Source organism: Haemaphysalis longicornis, unplaced genomic scaffold (assembly GCF_048455015.1).
Source record: "Haemaphysalis longicornis isolate Haplotype H1 unplaced genomic scaffold, Haemaphysalis longicornis Haplotype H1 scaffold_4, whole genome shotgun sequence".
In the NCBI taxonomy this organism is placed as follows: Eukaryota; Metazoa; Arthropoda; class Arachnida; order Ixodida; family Ixodidae; genus Haemaphysalis; species Haemaphysalis longicornis.
In genome coordinates, this window is record NW_027526361.1 from 204,917,719 (window position 1) to 204,933,993 (window position 16,275).

Genomic DNA, 16,275 nt, shown 5'->3' on the forward strand with positions numbered 1-16,275 from the left:
CACGTCTTGCGTTGACAGCGAAGACCGGAAACCCACCATGGTGAGCGGGAAAAGCTGATGTGTATCCATCTGGCGGTTGAGACGGGTCAACACCACGTGGTCCATCAGCTTCTCAAGGCAAGATGTCAGTGAAAGAGGCCTCAAGTTCTCTAACTTTAGAGCCTTTCAGGTTTGGAAATGAGCTTAATCAGTTTGCTATTCCTCGTGGGGGAAAGGTTTCTCGTGTCCTACACCTTGTTCATGTAGGCGGTAAGAGCCTGTATTGAGGAGTCATCAAGGTAGCTGATTACACGGTTGGTAATTCCGTCAGGGCCTTGTGCAGATCGCGTGTTGGGGTGAGATATGGCGCCATACACTTCTGATTTGGTGATGGGTCTGTTCAGCTCGAGGTTGGGTTTACTGGCATATGGCCTAGCTGGTTCTGAGGAAGCAGTCTGAATGTAGAGGTCCCGCAGCTTTTGCAGTAATGCGGTTTCACCTCCTTGATGCTCGTGTAGAATACTCAGTAGGTTGCTACGCTGAGTAACGCCTCTTCCGTCTGAGATTAATAAGCAGCGGATGGTGTACGATATTTTCATGGTATTCATCTGCACCTCCACCCAATCACACAGAGTGTTCCATTGTTGGTTGGTGAGGTATGCGGCTTGTTTTTCAATTTCCTTTTGCGGAGGCTTCGAGTTGGGGTGGCATTATCCCCAGCAGTGACCCACGCTTGGCCTGCCCGCTATCATTCACCGTTTGCGGACACCTGTCCCTTTTGTATGGTCCCTGCGTCCGAAGCCGACACGAGCCACCTTCTATGGACCTGCCCTGCCCTGCAAACCTCTCGCCTGCAACACCTCCGAGGCACAGGGCTCCATCCTGGGAGACCCCCTGATCTACTGCGGTGGATCTGGGGCCCGCAGTACCGGTCTCTGCTTACGTTTCTGCGTGACACAAATGTGATGTTGTACATATAACTGTTATGCCGTAAGGCAAACTCTCGCAAAAAAAAAGAGTCTAGCGAGCCTTCTGCGCAACGAGCGGTTATGCCGCTGAAGGTTATGAGCGGTTATGAGTATTTTTTCAAGGCTAGCCTGTTCCGGTACTACGCGCGTGGACAGGTCAACGTCATTTTGTAAATTTTGCACCCATGTGTCCAAGTCGTAGATGGTGGGGTCCTCTTCTTCTGTGTCCTGCACCCGCCTTAGCTTATGTAACGTGTCCCAGTTTACTATCTTGTGCTTCGGGCATGTGGATTTAGACGGTCCTGCTGTAAGCGTAGTCTCCAAGATGAAGTGGTCACTGCCCGAGTCTTTAAAGGTGTTTGTCCACGTAGAGCTTGGAGCATTATATACGAGTGTGAGATTAGAGGTGGTGTCTCGTTGGACACTGTTGCCTCGCCTCGTTGGGCGTGCCGGATCCGTCAGAAGTGTCAAATTGAGTTGTTGTAGCCTCCCACACTTTCTGCCTTTTTTAGTTGGACTTGTGTAGCCGCATGCGGGGTGTGGAGCATAGAAGTCGCCCAAAATGGCCAACGGGTGTCCACGGGACGTGAGGTTGCGCGACTGTTTGGGTGCGCTGTACACATTTAAAATGTACAATGTCTGGACGTGGCGAGCAGATGTAGGAAGAATATCTAAAAATACGTATTGAGGGCCAGGGCTGTTGACATACAGTTGTTCGGCGGGAATGTTTCTGTGCAGCAATGTTGTTACCCGCTCCTTCTGTAGGGCGTCTGCGTCAGCTGCGGTCGAGTGATACTCTTTATACCCTGAGAGTTCGGCCGGAACTTCTGTGTCTTGTATGGGCGATTACACCGGGCGTTGGCTGTGAATTGTGATACAGAAAATTTAGGTACCGGTGTAATACTCGGTTGTGTATCTGTACCCCTTACAGTTCCACTGACATATGCGGTAGCTGTTATTACGTCTTGTCGTTATCATGGCGAGCTGTGTTTTGTTCAGTCTCATTGCTCACAATCGTGGCGGCCTTCACTGCATGGGTACGAGCGTATGGAGGAGGCCGCGTGGGACCTGGGGTGCTGTGCGAAACACACGTACGGCTATATTCCAGGGATGTTACCTTCCCGCCAATCGTCTCTTTGAACTTCGCGAGAGCTCCGGCCAGAGTGGTTACCATGTTGGCCAGCTGGTCAAATCGCTCGTCCAATTTCTTTTCCAGCTTGCTTTCCAGTAATTGTAGGTCGTTGTGTACTATTGATTGTTGACGGGACCTGTTGTCCTTGGCTCGTCGTTTCGGTGGGGAAGGGGTCAGTTCTGAGGAATGTGTGACTGTAACTGCGGGTGTCTCTCAACGTAGCGTCGCTTACAAGAGCTACATTCATGCCTTCCCGCGGGCGGATGGCGACCTTGATATCGTCTCTGGGTTGTCAGGGGCAGCAGGGGCGCTTGCTCGTAGAGAGGCCTGGACGCCGTCGCCCTTGGGGGGTCTTCCACTTGTTGAACGTCGCTGTGTCGTTGACGATGGTGGAGAGGTGGTGCGGGCTCATTGCGTCACGCTGGAACTGCTGCAGGGCTTGGCCGAACTTTCGGCGATGGCATGGCAGCCATGCCACAGTGTCACCATGTTCTTGAGCTGTTATCGGTTCCCCTTCAACAACGGTTACCGTCCGCACTGCTGTTCCGATGACTTGACGCGACGTGTTCGGAGTTTGAACGATGGCTGTGCGCTCGGGCGATGCGTCGTTGCTCTGTGCCGCAGCTGCGCCTGCTGCGCCCCGTGGCTCCACCATGCCGAGAACAGTGAACCACCACCGCCTTGCTTAGGCTTAGCGAAGCGGCGGTTCGGGCCTGGCTTCAAGCGTCAATAGCGTGGTCGCGGGTGGCTCTGGAAGCGTTAGGCGTACCTCCGCGTGTGCCGAAACACCCCAGGAATGTCTTACACTTGTCAGGCAGGCGATCAATCTCGAGTATTCACCGTTAGGTCGTAAAAACCACGGAGCCAATATGTATATAGACTGTTCGCTCCTAGGCGCACGTGCGCGCCTCTCACGGCTTTAAAATAGCAACGTTTGAGGGGTACCGTGCGTGTGTATTAAAACATGCAGAATAAAGAACCTTGTTCCAAACCTGCAGGCGACGCAGCTGCATGATTCAGCAGAGATGACGTAGTTCAAGCAAGTGAAATTGCTCTTACTAGATGGGCATAGTTTCACGCACCTTGACCGGTTTTTTCTGCTCACAGCGAAGCTCGTTCTGCGTCGACTATCTCGCAAAGCCAAAATTAAGACGAACTGTCGTTGAAACCGCAAAATTTTCACGTTTCCAAGTCACTGCAAGCGAAGTACTACACTCCCTATTACGAAATACCGAGCGAACACCTTTTTATGAGACAGACTGCCCTTAACAGCGCCCAAATCCACCTAGTTTCCGAAGATGGTTTGCATATGCAGTTGAATCAACAAAGCTCGTGTTTTGTGGTTGCTCGGAAATACTGCTGGCAAAAAAGTGTCCACTAGTGATTATGTGGCCTAAACATGATTTACAGAGAGTTAGTGCAGCAGTGGATTTATAAAGAGTTCATTTTGTACCTACAGGTGGCGGGCCTGGCTCTACTCACAGTACCCCACCAAGTTACATGGTAACACCACTACCTAGAACTTCTCCCGGCATCACTACAAGCACTACGAGTATGCACTTCCTACATGTCATAATATTATAGATTTGTGTTATAGTATTATTGTAATATTAGCACTATAACATTATCATACCATAGTATCGCACTCAGCTTGTAATGTTGTAATATTACCGTAACTTTAGTAATATAATTTCCAATCTAAATGCGAATGGTGTTTCCCGGATGCTACCACACATCCAGAAAAAAAGTGGGGCTGGTGTTCATGCATTCGTTTCAGTGTGAAAGAACCGGTATAAAAGCTGAAGCTTCTTTCACACTTTATGAAACATCGCTTTTTCTGAAGCTGTACTCAGGAGTCTTTTCTTGCCGTAGTTCTCGAAAGCATATCTCATCGGCATGTGGACAAGACTTATATGCCCCAACGGATTGGTCACTCATCGCAGCTGTTTATTCCGAGGTTTAAAAGCAGCCGCAAATATATCCCCGTTATTAAAGTCGTTCCGCCTTTACTACAACTTCACCTGAAACACGGCGATATGTGGTAGCGTGTTTGCTTGGTCGCGATTCAAAACGATTTGACAAGTTTAAATGCGCAGTTCCACGCATGCGCATTGATTGGTGTCCTTTTCTCTTTCGCACATCTGGTACGCAAGCAGGAAACGGCGTGCCGGAATGTGGGGAAATCCACTGTGCAGGCTGAGTTTGCGTGTAAGCGCTTGGGGCGTCCGCTGGAATAAATGGCCGGCTTCAGCTCCAAACCCCACAACTTCGAAGTGAATTAAAAAGTTGAGAAGAAGAACGTAACGCTGCCATTGGCCTATCAAGCGGGTCACAGAACCAAAGCTGCTGATGTAGAAAAAACTGTTTTTATTTCAACAGCTCCTCCGGTGGTTTCTGCCACACCTGCCACACCTCCGGTGGTTTCTGCCAGACCTGCCACACCTCCTGTTTCTGCCTCACCGGTAAAGAAAAACAGAAAACTGGCATCGAAATTCCTCTTCTGTACAGTTGGGAAGGCGTTGAAGGACACGAGCGTTATTACAGCCGGCTGGTGTGACTACATCGTGTACTCAGAGTTGAAGGTCACTGGGGGTGCCATTAGGCCGGTTGCCGCTGACGACTCATGGGATGTCTACAGGGCGGTAAGCTATGAGCGTCTTGCATGCCCCTTTAATGTATCTGTCTTACCTTGTCTTCTTCGTCGACGTCTCGTTTCCGCCACGTTTTTTTTCTTTCTTTAAGTAGATGCCCGTGGTTGCCAGTGCTAGCGAAAAAATAGTGCTTAAAAGTTCTCCCATCCCGCAGTCCTCACATATGAACGCGCTACGCTGTGCTCACCTATCTGCAAAAGTGGCAATGACCCCGTACAAATTATCCTACGACATGTCTAGCTGCCCAGTCGGCGGTTCCTGCCGTATCTTGATGTTCTTGGTGTTGACACGCACTTAATATTGTGGCAAACCAAAAATTGATTGTTTGTAGGGTTTAACGCGCAGACGCAACGCAGACGATGAGGCGCGCCGTAGTGGAGGGCTCCGTATTAATTTTGACCACCTGGGGTTCTTTAACATGCGCCGAAATCTCGTACACATGGGCGTACAAACACGACGCAGTTGTCCTCAAAGAAAACAAGTTTATTATAGAGAACTTGGGCTCCCCTAACAACTAAAGAATAGACAGGTGGCGAAGCAGCACTCAACAAAGTGGCGTGCGTAGGCGAGCGTCGACGAATCTAATGCCGCGGCGTCTGCTCTGCGGCCATTTATATCTCGGCGCGAGGGCTTCTGGAACAGTCGAATTGTATCCAGAACACTGTAGATCATAGAATATTATACTAGGCTGTTGACGTTAGTCTTTCAAAGGAGATAACACGTGCGGCATAAAAATAGAACATGCGCTTCACTTGACTCATGGATAACAGATACAACACAGCAGGGGAAGCCAATGGGCAAAAAAACATAAAAAAATCCAAAACATGGTTCGTGGCATTACCCCCCTCTAAGAGGGCTTATAATGACTTGTTGGGCGAGTAGGTGCATTTTCTCAGAAGGGGTAAACAACGCTAAGGAAGACGCTACACACAGAGAGGTACACAAAGACAGGCGCAGACTTGCAACTAAAGTTTATTGCACGCAGAAACACACATAAATACACATACGGGCCTATCATTGCGCACGCGCGAAAACCAAAAACAAACGCAAAACATAACATATCAACAACTTGTGGTGAGCATTTTCACACACGCTCGTCGATAAACATCTCACTGTCGACAGCACAATCGACGTATTGCTGACGCAGTCATTTTCCGTTTTCCTGATATGGTAAGCCTCGCCAATCTCTCTTGCTGGGCTATTCTTGCACCTACATAATATCCTAACTTGCTTGAAGAGTGGCTTACAGAGTGGCTTACACCTGCACGCCGAGCAATGATTAGTGGGGATGTCCACTTGCGCGATTCTTAATTGAAAGTTCGTGTTCGCGCAACCTCACGTTCACACACTTGCCTTTCTGTCTGACGTAAACTTTGCCGCAGGCAAGGGGAATCTGATAGACTACTCCAACGCAGCAATAAACGTTGGGATTGTTGTGCTTCTTTCCGCACCCTTGCTGCCTATTGTTACACCTTTCAAGACCCGAACACATCCCCGCAAGCTTGACAGGTGCCGAAAACGCCACTTCTACGCCACATCTCTTCATGACCTTCTTAAGTTTGTGGGACGTCTTGTGAAGATAAGGCACAACTCCACGTTTTTTTGTTGCGTTCACTTCCATTGTCAATACTAGCGTTTTCCGTTCTTAACTTGTTTAATACTGCTTGCACTGCGGAAGACACGACTGATTGCGGGAAACCAGCTTGATTTAAACTTATAATCTGCGTTTCGACGCTTTCTTGAGCTTTGTGGGGGCAAGATTTCTTTAAAGCAGACATGACGCACTGGGAAGCTATAGCAGGCTTGATAGTTTTTGAATCGGCATCGACATAATCTTAAAATTAAAGACAGTCCGAACAAACAACAAAAAAGTATCATCTTGCATAGTATCGTTTCAGGCAAACCACATGGACGACTTCGGGCCGCGTGCGTCGTCGTGATCTTCCGAAATCACCATCGGCGATCACCTCGTATTTATTTTGGCCAACACGTTGTAGAATCTGATAGGGTGTGAAATACCGTCGCAGAAGCTTCTCACTAGGTCCACGTCGTCGGATGAGAGTTGAAACCCATACACAATCCCCTGGGTGGTACTCGGCGTCTCGGCGTCGGAGGTTGTAGCGTTCGGCATCCACCAGCTGCTGGTCCGTTGTGCGAACTCGAGCAATCTGGCGGGCCTCCTGCGCTCGCTGAAGGTATCCTTGGACATCAGCGTTGAGGTCGTCGTCTTCTACGTGCGTAAGCATGGCGTCAAGTATCGTAGTCGGCCGTCTTCCGTGGACAAGCTCGAACGGTGTCAACTGCGTAGTTTCCTGAATAGCCGTGTTGTACGCAAACGTGACATACCGAAGGACAACGTCACAAGTTTTATGTTTAACGTCGACGTACATAAACAGCATATCCGCGATCGTCTTGTTCAGACGTTCTGTTAGTCTGTTCGTTTGGGGGTGGTACGCCATCGTTCTTCTTTGATCCGTGTTGCTGTAGCGTAGGATTCCTTGCATGAGTTCCGCAGTGAAGGCCGCTCCGCGGTCCGTGATTAGGACTTCAGGGGCTCCATGTCGCAGCACAATGTGGTTTATGAACTTCGCGACTTCTTGTGTAGTCGCCTTCAAAAGAGCGGCGGTCTCTGCTTAGCGCATCATGGAGTCTGTTGCTAAGACAATCCACTTGTTCTCGTTTCGTGACGTAGGAAACGGGCTCTGAAGTTCCATTCCAATCTGTTGGAAGGGCCTCGATGGGACGGTGATCGGCTGCAGGAGTCCAGCGGGTCTCGTCGGCGGCGTTTTTCGTCGCTGGCAGTCACGGCAGCTCCGGACGTAGTGGGTGACGTCGGATGCAAGACGGGTCCAGTAGTACTTCTTCGTGAGTTTTCAAATACTGTGAGCTGTGCCGAGATGTCCGGAAGGCGGGTCGTCGTGGCACGCTTCCAAAATTTTGTCACGAAGGTGTGCGGGGATCACAAGAAGATAATTCGTTGCCGTTCCGGGGCTGAAATTCGTCTTCACTAGGACGGGGTTTTTCAGGATGCATGCTGGTAAGTTCCGTTTGAAGGTCCTAGGCACGGCGACGTTGCGTACTTCGAGGTAGTCGATCATTACGCGTAACTCTGGGTCGGCACGCTGCTGCGCGGATAGGTCACTTTCCGTCACGACTCCGAAGAATGCGCCGCCTTCGTCCGAATGTTGTGGTGGTGGGTCGACGGGGGCGCGGGACTTGCGCTCGGCGTGGGAGTGTATCCTGCCAGATTTGTAGACGATTGTAACGTCGAATTCTTGCAGGCGCAAGCTCCACCTACCCAGACGGCCAGAGGAGTCCTTCAAATTGGCGAGCCAACACAGCGCATGGTGGTCTGTTACAATCTTGAATGGTCTTTCATACACGTTTGGGCGAACTTTTAAAATGGCCCTTATGATAGCCAGGCAATCTTTCTTGGAGGCAGAGTAGTTTTTCTCCTTCTTCGACAGACCACGGCTGGCGTTGGCGATTACCTTTTCGCAACCGCTTTGCTTTTGGGCGAGGACGACACCCAAGCCTATATCACTGGCGTCCGTGCGCATTTTCGTTTCGGCGTTTTCGTCGAAATGAGCGAGCACAAGGGGGGACGGGAAGGGGGGGGGGCTTTGCAGGTGTTGTTGCAGCTCGCAGAATGCTTTGTCTTGGGCACTTTTCCATCTAAAAGGCGTGCTATCTTTCGTCAAGCGTGTGAGTGGCTCTGCAATGCGTGCGAAGTTTGCGACGAAGCTCCGCTAGTATGCGCACTGTGCGAGAAATCTTCGCACGCCCTTCTTGTCTTTCGGTGTGGGGAAGTTCGCTATGGCTGAAGTTTTCGCCGGGTCAGGCAGAACTCCCGCGGCGTTGACGACCTGGCCCAAAAACTGCAGCTCCTCGTACGCGGATCGGCACTTTTCAGGTTTCAGAGTGAACCCCGACGTACGAATGGCCTCGAGTACAGCCTCCAACCTTGCAAGGTGTTCGTCGAAAGTCCGGGCGAATACCGCAACGCCGTCGAGGTATACGAGGCAGGTGTGCCACTTCAGGCCAGCTAGCACAGTGTCCATGACCCTTTGAAACGTTGCTGGCGCCGTGCACAGCTCAAACAGCATCAAATTGAACTCGTATAGGCTGTCCGGCGTTATGAATGCAGTCTTCTCTCGGTCTATCTCGTCCACTCCAGTTTGCCAGTAGCCTGTCTTTAAATCCATCGAAGAGAAGTACTTTGCGAGACAGATATGGTAGAGGGTCAACGGCGTCGTCGATTCATGGCCGGGGGTACACGTCTTTTTTGGTGATCTTGTTCAGTCGCTGGTAGTCCACACAGAACCTCAATGTACCGTCTTTTTTCTTCGCGAGTACGGCCGGAGGAGCCCAGGGGCTTTTCGAAGGCTGTATAATGTCGTCGCTGAGCACGTCGTCGACTTGCGGCGGGGCAGGTCAGAGCTGCGGAATAGGTCATAGCGGAGTAGGTCATATCAGAGTAGGTGGCTCGCGGGGTGTTTTGGATAGCGTTGAAGTCCCCAGTGCCTGTTGGACCTCTTCTTGGATGACGTCGGTCAGGGAAGCGACTTGAGGTTGCGGCGTCTTTGGAAAAATTTTCCGAAGCTCCTCCCTGACGAATGCGGGGATTGTATCGCGTAGTGTATGGGAGCTAATAGCCCCGCCACCGATCGTCTCCGCAGCTAGTCCATTGATGGGGCGGTCGTACTCTCTAGTACGAATTTCTACCGTCTTTTTTATTGCGGCAGCCTCAGACGTAAATTTGGCCACCGTTTTGGGGGGTTGCGGACAAGACAGGCAAATAGTTCTTGCTTCACTCCATGCATTAGAACCCTGAGTTTCTTTTCTTCGGTCATCACAGGGTACGCGCGGCGAAATAGTTGCTCCATCTCCTCAACGAAGATCACGACCACTTCTTTGGGGTTCTTCGTGCGCGTTTCCAACAAAAGTGCGGCTCGTTCTTTCCGCACGACGGTGGCGAATGTTTTAAGGAACTCGCTTTCAAACAGAGTCCAGTCGGTTGGCGGGCTTTCATTGTTCTGGAACCACGTTCGGGTTGTATCTTCCAAATAGAAGAAAACATCGCGGAAAGTTTCTCCGTCCCACCTGTTAAAGATGGGGACGCGCTCCACTTTCTCCAACCAGACATCAGAGTATTCAGTGGGAGATCCTCGGAACGAGGATGGTTCCCGTGGCTGTTGCAGGACGATGGCGGATGTGGCTTCATGCACCATGTTGGTGATTGCAGCGGCCGTTCTCTTGGCTCCATCTGGCATGACACCAAACTCGGGCGGCAGACCTTGCAGTCGGCGGCTGGCTCTAGTTGTACTGGCTTGGCGGCTTCCAGAGGTCGTTGGGAGCATAGAGGATGCGTACCCAGCACCTCACCAGATGTCACGAAGCCAAAGACGATGCACTTGCCTTCAAGGAAAACAAGTTTATTGGGGCAAACTTGCGCTTCCCCAACAACTCAAAGAATAGACAGGTGGCGAAGCAGCACTCAACAAAGCGACATGCTTAGACGAGTGTCGATGAATCTAATGCCGCGGCGTCTGCTCTGCGGTCATTTATCTCTCCGCGCAAGGGCTTCTCGAACAGTCGGATTGCATACAGACCACTGTAGATCATAGAAGATTATTCTGGACTGGTGACATTAGTTCACGACACTCTCTCTATCACAGGAGATAACACGTGCGGCATAAAAAATAGAACATGCGCTTCACTTGACCCACGGATAACAGAGATAACACAGCCGGTGGGCGTAAAGATAACATAAACAGACTAACGCAAAATATGGTTAATGGCATTATATCGGTTCTCTCCGCGGTGACAGCGTAACGTAGGCGTTACTAAGAGCCCTTAAACGTGCGTGAAAAGTTGCATTTCTTTCATATTCCGAACAAAGCGATGGCTACAGAATATAAAAGCGTCGGTGTATAGGTAAAAGTACTACAGTGTGTTACTATTTCGGCGCTTCAGTTGTGATTGATTGATTGATTGTAGTGTTTAACGCGCCGACGCAACGCAGGCGATTAGGCGCGCTGTAGTGCAGGGCTCCAGATTAATTTTGACCACCTGGGGATCTTTAACGTGCGCCGAAATCTCGTACACACGGGCGTTTTTGCTTTTCGCCTCCATCAGAAAAGCGGCTGCGCGGCCGGGAATCGAACCCGCGACCTCATGCTCAGCAGCGCAACGCCTTAGCCACTGAGCCACTGCGGCGGGTGCTTCAGTTGTGGCTTAAAGCGAAACTTCCTAATGTGAAACGTCGTTACCCCGCCATTCTCGAAGGCAACTTATACTCATCTTTTGCTCTACTACTCCTTTCAACTCCGCAGTTCCAATCTTAAATCAAACTTATACTTACGTCCGGCTTTCTCGTTTCCTTATAGGCACGATGGGTGAGCTATCGTTAATAAAATTTTGACCCACACTTCTTGTTTTTCCGATCAACATTTTGGTTTACGACGATGGGTTAGCGGGATTGCCGTGCTTAGAGCGTTGGTCTTAAGAAATTGATAAGCCGTTTGCAAAGGAAGAGTATTCCGCACAGAAAAAGGATCCACGGACATGGTCGCGTACACACTCGCGCTTGTCCTGCCCGTGCACGACGCGGCCAGTAGCGGCATTGGTGCTACCGGCGATCACCAACCGAAGGAGACAGGTGCAGTTACAGTTTGCCGCCTCTCCCCAGAATGCAACTTACAGTGGCAAAGTTCTTTATGCAACCCGTTTCTGCCTGGTATCATCATCATAAATGCGGTTTATTTTATTCTTGTGTTTATTTTAAGCAATTTAGAATAAAGTACAGTGTCAAGCGCTTTCCAAAAACCGATGAATAAGGTCTCAAGTTGATTATCATGTACACGTTAGAGAAATATCGTGTACCAATTCGGCTAACCGTGCTGACGTATTAAACCATACCTGAGTCCATGTTCGAAATTAGACAAGAGATTGTTAAATTAGAGGAATGCAATGATATGTGCGTAAATAATAAGCTGTAATGGCTTGCAGGAATGAGGCGTAAGAAAAATGTGGCCGTAGTGCTGAAGCCTTTGCTTCATACCAGATTAATGTAAAGGTTGTAGGAATTCTAATCGATCAACTTTAGGGAAATACCGTGAAGCTGCATTTGAGGCGGATGTCAAACTTTTCTTTGTAAAACTTCTCCCTTGTGAAGTCTCGTGTGGCCCCGTGGAATCATTTACACCGCCCCGCGCTAAGGTGTCTCGATTCACGCGCGTCCACCGTGCAGGGTGGAGACACCTACACATTGTCGCCGCCACTTTGTGTCATTCGCTTACTGCCGCAGCAAGTCATAGCAAGACCGCGCTATAAAGCGACAACCACAAGGAGCGTGTTGCTCGCATATGAGGGCTTTCGGGTCTCCTGGCGGCGACGAGAAACGGGCGTTGGAAAGGACCGAAGTCAAGAAAAGAAAGAGGCAAATTGGCCAATTAGACAATTTTTAGCTAACAAACCAATCTGGCAGATGGTGGTGGGGTAAATTGTGCTCTCCAACGTTGTTGGCCGAGAGACATCGAGGGCTGCCAGACGCAAGAAAAACGCTAATTGTGGTTGCCGCTTTAGTCTCCCCGCAACGTGGTTTACTCGCGAAGTTTGAATTATCTATATCGCATTGCTGGGTGTTGTGGGAAACAAAAACATCTATGCACAGAGCAAGTTGACCAATTTGCGACGGCACGAGATCGTACAAAGGGTGTCTACACCATATACGGTGGCACTGGCATCGAGGCACCCTACACCACGCCCTACAATAGGCACCCTACAAAAGACTGCTTGTAGATGGTAGGTGGCAGTTAAGTTGGACGCTACAAGAGCGCAACGGTGGTTTCGCTCCGGGGTGCTCAGCGGAGCTATCGTCAGCGGGGCAGTCGTCAGCCCAGGGAGCCTCCAGCGAGTCAAGCCCTAGCCTTTACCAGCGTCGACGGATCACGGCAGCAAGCAAACGACCCTTCGTACCACCGTACTATTATATGACTGCTTGCTGCCGGTGTGCCGTGGGCCATTTGTTGTTGTCAAGTGCCCTATTTTGTGTTTTTCTCGCTGCCTAATTAAAGCCGTGTTTGCATTGCAACGTTCTTTGCGGCAGTGTTTTGGCAAGGGTGTTGCTCTAACCTCTTCGGTCGGCAGGTCTACCTTCAGTGGCGTCCAACGTGGATTTAGGCTTGCAAAGACCTTTGCCATCAACACTGTTAGCTGCACGGGAGCAAGTTGCGAGCAAAATTTTCAGGGAGTTTCTTTTTTGTGGCTAGTAGCAGCTTTTAATGAGACGAGCATTTGGCCATGGCGAACTTTACCTTGCTGCTCAAGACGGCCCTATCACGCGACATACTTGTCAAATGTGCATTCTTAAGGACCAGCCGGTGGCAACCTTGCCTCCTGAATCCATCTGTTCACAATAAAGTTTTTCTCTGTCTCTCTATGCATTAATCTTCAAACTTTGGAAGTTGGCTAAAGCTGAAGTTTTCGCGAGCTCAGGATCGACCCCCTAGGCGTTGACGCCGCGGCCCAGAAGCTTCTTATACTCGAAACGACACCTTTCGCGCTTCAGCGTTAACCTCGAGTACAGATCTGCAATCATTGAAGGTGTTGGTCAAAATAGCGGGCGAATACGGCAACGTATTCGAGGTAAACGAGGCATGTGTGCCACTTCAGGACAGCTAGCACAGTGTCCATGACTATTTTGAAGTGCTGGTACTGCGCACAGGCCAAACATCAGCCTGAACTCGTATTCTCCGCTTGGGGCAATAAATGTAGTCTTCCTTCGGTCTACATACTTTAATCAGACAGTAGCCGGTCTTTAGATCCGTCGAAGAGACATTGTGGCCCAGATGTGGTCGATGGCGTCGTCGTTTCGTGGTAGGGCGTACAAATCCTTTTTGATAGCTGTGTTCAGTCGCCGCTACATACAACCTCAGTCTGCGGAGCACTTTAGGGGCGCATCCGGGGTGACGGTATCTAGGCACCGTAGTAACGCGGCGTCAGGCACCCAAACGGGGGCTTGAAAAAGATCCCCGCTTCCCCTGGTCGTGATCGAACCGGGGTCACTTGCGTTGTGAAGCCGATGTCAATCGCATTGCCCCAAAGAGGCACACGTAATTGATATGCAAAGTGTTTGCGATAATCTCTGCGCTGCGCCGTTGCCACTGAGGCTGCCGTTACTACGCCAGAAATAAGGAAACGATAGTATAAAAGTAGTAAAAAGGCATACAATAACGCATTTATAACCCAAAATTATTAAAAACTAGGCAGCGTCTCCTTTTCAGGGGTGGCGGCGCCCTCTCTTGACTTCTTTCGGTATCAACGCTATGGTGATACTGAAACTAGTCGAGAGAGGGTGCCACAGCCTCCTTTGTGAATCACTGCTCCGCGATTGGCAGCTTTCACGTTGATTTGAAATTCTTAAATTTTTCTTTGCGCGAGCAGAACTGTGGCCTACCAGGGGCTTACCAAGGGTTTTGTAATTTTACGACGGCGTCACCGTACATTTCTCAAACTTGCGTCCTAATAGGATCGTGCTGGTGTGAAAACACCCGGTAAGGTGACTATCGCGTAGGCCGAGCTCACTCTTCGATGATGATTCGGGGCTTCGCAAGGAGTGTCTGGCATAACTTATAATTCGACGAAAAAATGTTGCTGTAGCGGCTCAGCAATGCTCATAGACTTTCTCGCTTTTCACGCCACATCGCTGGGTTCATCATCTAACAGACTGAGGCATGAAGAAGTGTTCTGGCTCGCTTTCTACGTCGGCAACCGCGATCACATCACTAGGTTCCTGAATTTCTTCGACATTGTTGACTTACTTCGCAAAAAGGGCAATGGATATGTCCTTGTTTAAATGCCGATACTCTTCCGCGAACTTTGTGACCAAAACTTGCGATTTTCGATTCCACAATTCTTTATCCGCAGAGGTACCACGCTCTAGAAGAAAACTGTAATCCTTCCATGATAGCGTTGGTGTCTGGAGTAGGATCTTCACAGGAGACAGCGATCATCGGTTTGCACGGGGAGGCGGGATAGCGTGGTCGTCTGGAATCCTTAGAGCCCTACATTTTTTACGCTCGGCTTCCGCGTCATCGCCCGATCGGTGGAGACACTGATCGAGTTGCCTGCAAATAAATAACAGTACCTTTGTCGTTCACAAAGTTCCATGCCCAACGTTACGTCACGAGAGCAGTTACCGGTATGACGAATGCAGAAGCGTACGTGGTGCCGTCTATGGTGAAGAGCGGCGTGCACGTTCCCCTTGGCGTTACAAGATGCTCTCCTGCTGTCCGAGATGGCTCTCCTACGGAGCGTCCCAACTAGTCGTACCATTTTACAACTTAGACGCGAATGATCTCCTTAGGCATGAGTGGTCAGCTTTCGTGCAAATTAGTGCGACTATGCATGGCCGTCAATTGATAGCTAGTAAGCGTGCTTGGGCTGGAAGCGGGTCAGGCGACAATATTGAAGGAGCTCAAAAGAGTTAAAGAAAAGCAGGCCGAAACTGGCGCTCAAATTAAACACCTGAATGATGAGGCTGAATCACTGAAAGCGTCTATTGCATCCCGCAGTACGGATGAAATCAGCCTGCCCGAGAATAGCTTGCAGGGTATCACTGACCAACTGCAGCACATTACATCTCGATGTGGTAGTTAAGAAAACAAGATGCGCCACTCGAATATTCTGTTCTTCGGTATTGAAGGTGACGTTAATGAAGATTGGGGAGCTCCAGAGAAAAAAACTAATTTGGAATGAAAACCTTCAGATCACCCTCACAAGTCAGCAGTTTGAGCGCGTTCACCGCCTTGGCCGGTTTCCTCCAGATACGTCCAGGCCAATAATTGCTAAATTCGTTCTGTTTAATTCTGTTCAAATATAAACAAATTGTACACTAAAACACGTAACGAACCAGAGTATTCTATTCGTCAGAACGTTTCTGTTTCAACCCATAAATCTTGAAAAAAGTTGATCGAGTTTTGCGAGACAAGGCAAGCCGGCATTTAAACTGCGAGTAGACAGGTTGGACATGAATGGCAAGACGTACGTTTATGACAGTACAAAATCAATTGCTCTTCCTCCAAGATAGCTAAATAAGAAAGCAGGCAAAATAAACTGCAGGAGCGACAATAACCACGTTCCTCGCCCTTGGTACAGCCACTAACAGTGACGTTGACTAACATCCGTAGCCTGCTGCAGAAACGTGAAAACATCTGTTCGATCTTGGACGATAGCAATACAGACATTGCTTTCTGAACTGAGACACGACTCCACCCAAATATTCATGATTGGAAACTGTTTTCGGACGTACATAGTTTCAGTATTTATCGGTGTGACCGTTCTGAACGAGAGGGAGGCGGTGTTTTGATCGCGATAAAGAATACCCTATCATCTTTTTTTATTGATACACACTTTCCACTTGAAATTTTTTGGGCTGCTTGCTTTTCCGCTTTCTCGAAAATACTGATAGGCGCTTGCTACCTTCCTTTAGGTCCTTCCTTTAGCGATGAACCAAGAATGACTACGGCTGTCGCTGTGCGAA

The 16,275-nt window shown here is 49.6% G+C and overlaps 1 protein-coding gene across 1 annotated transcript in view; it reads left to right on the plus strand.

The window, feature by feature from the left end:
- The first annotated feature begins 4,281 nt into the window (after positions 1-4,281).
- Positions 4,282-16,275, plus strand: part of LOC144179617 (uncharacterized) — an 87,839-nt gene continuing 75,845 nt past the window's right edge. Inside the window, exon 1 of the mRNA XM_077708037.1 lies at positions 4,282-4,721. The gene's annotated coding sequence lies outside the window, so the exon portion shown is untranslated. The remainder of the gene's footprint in view (positions 4,722-16,275) is intronic.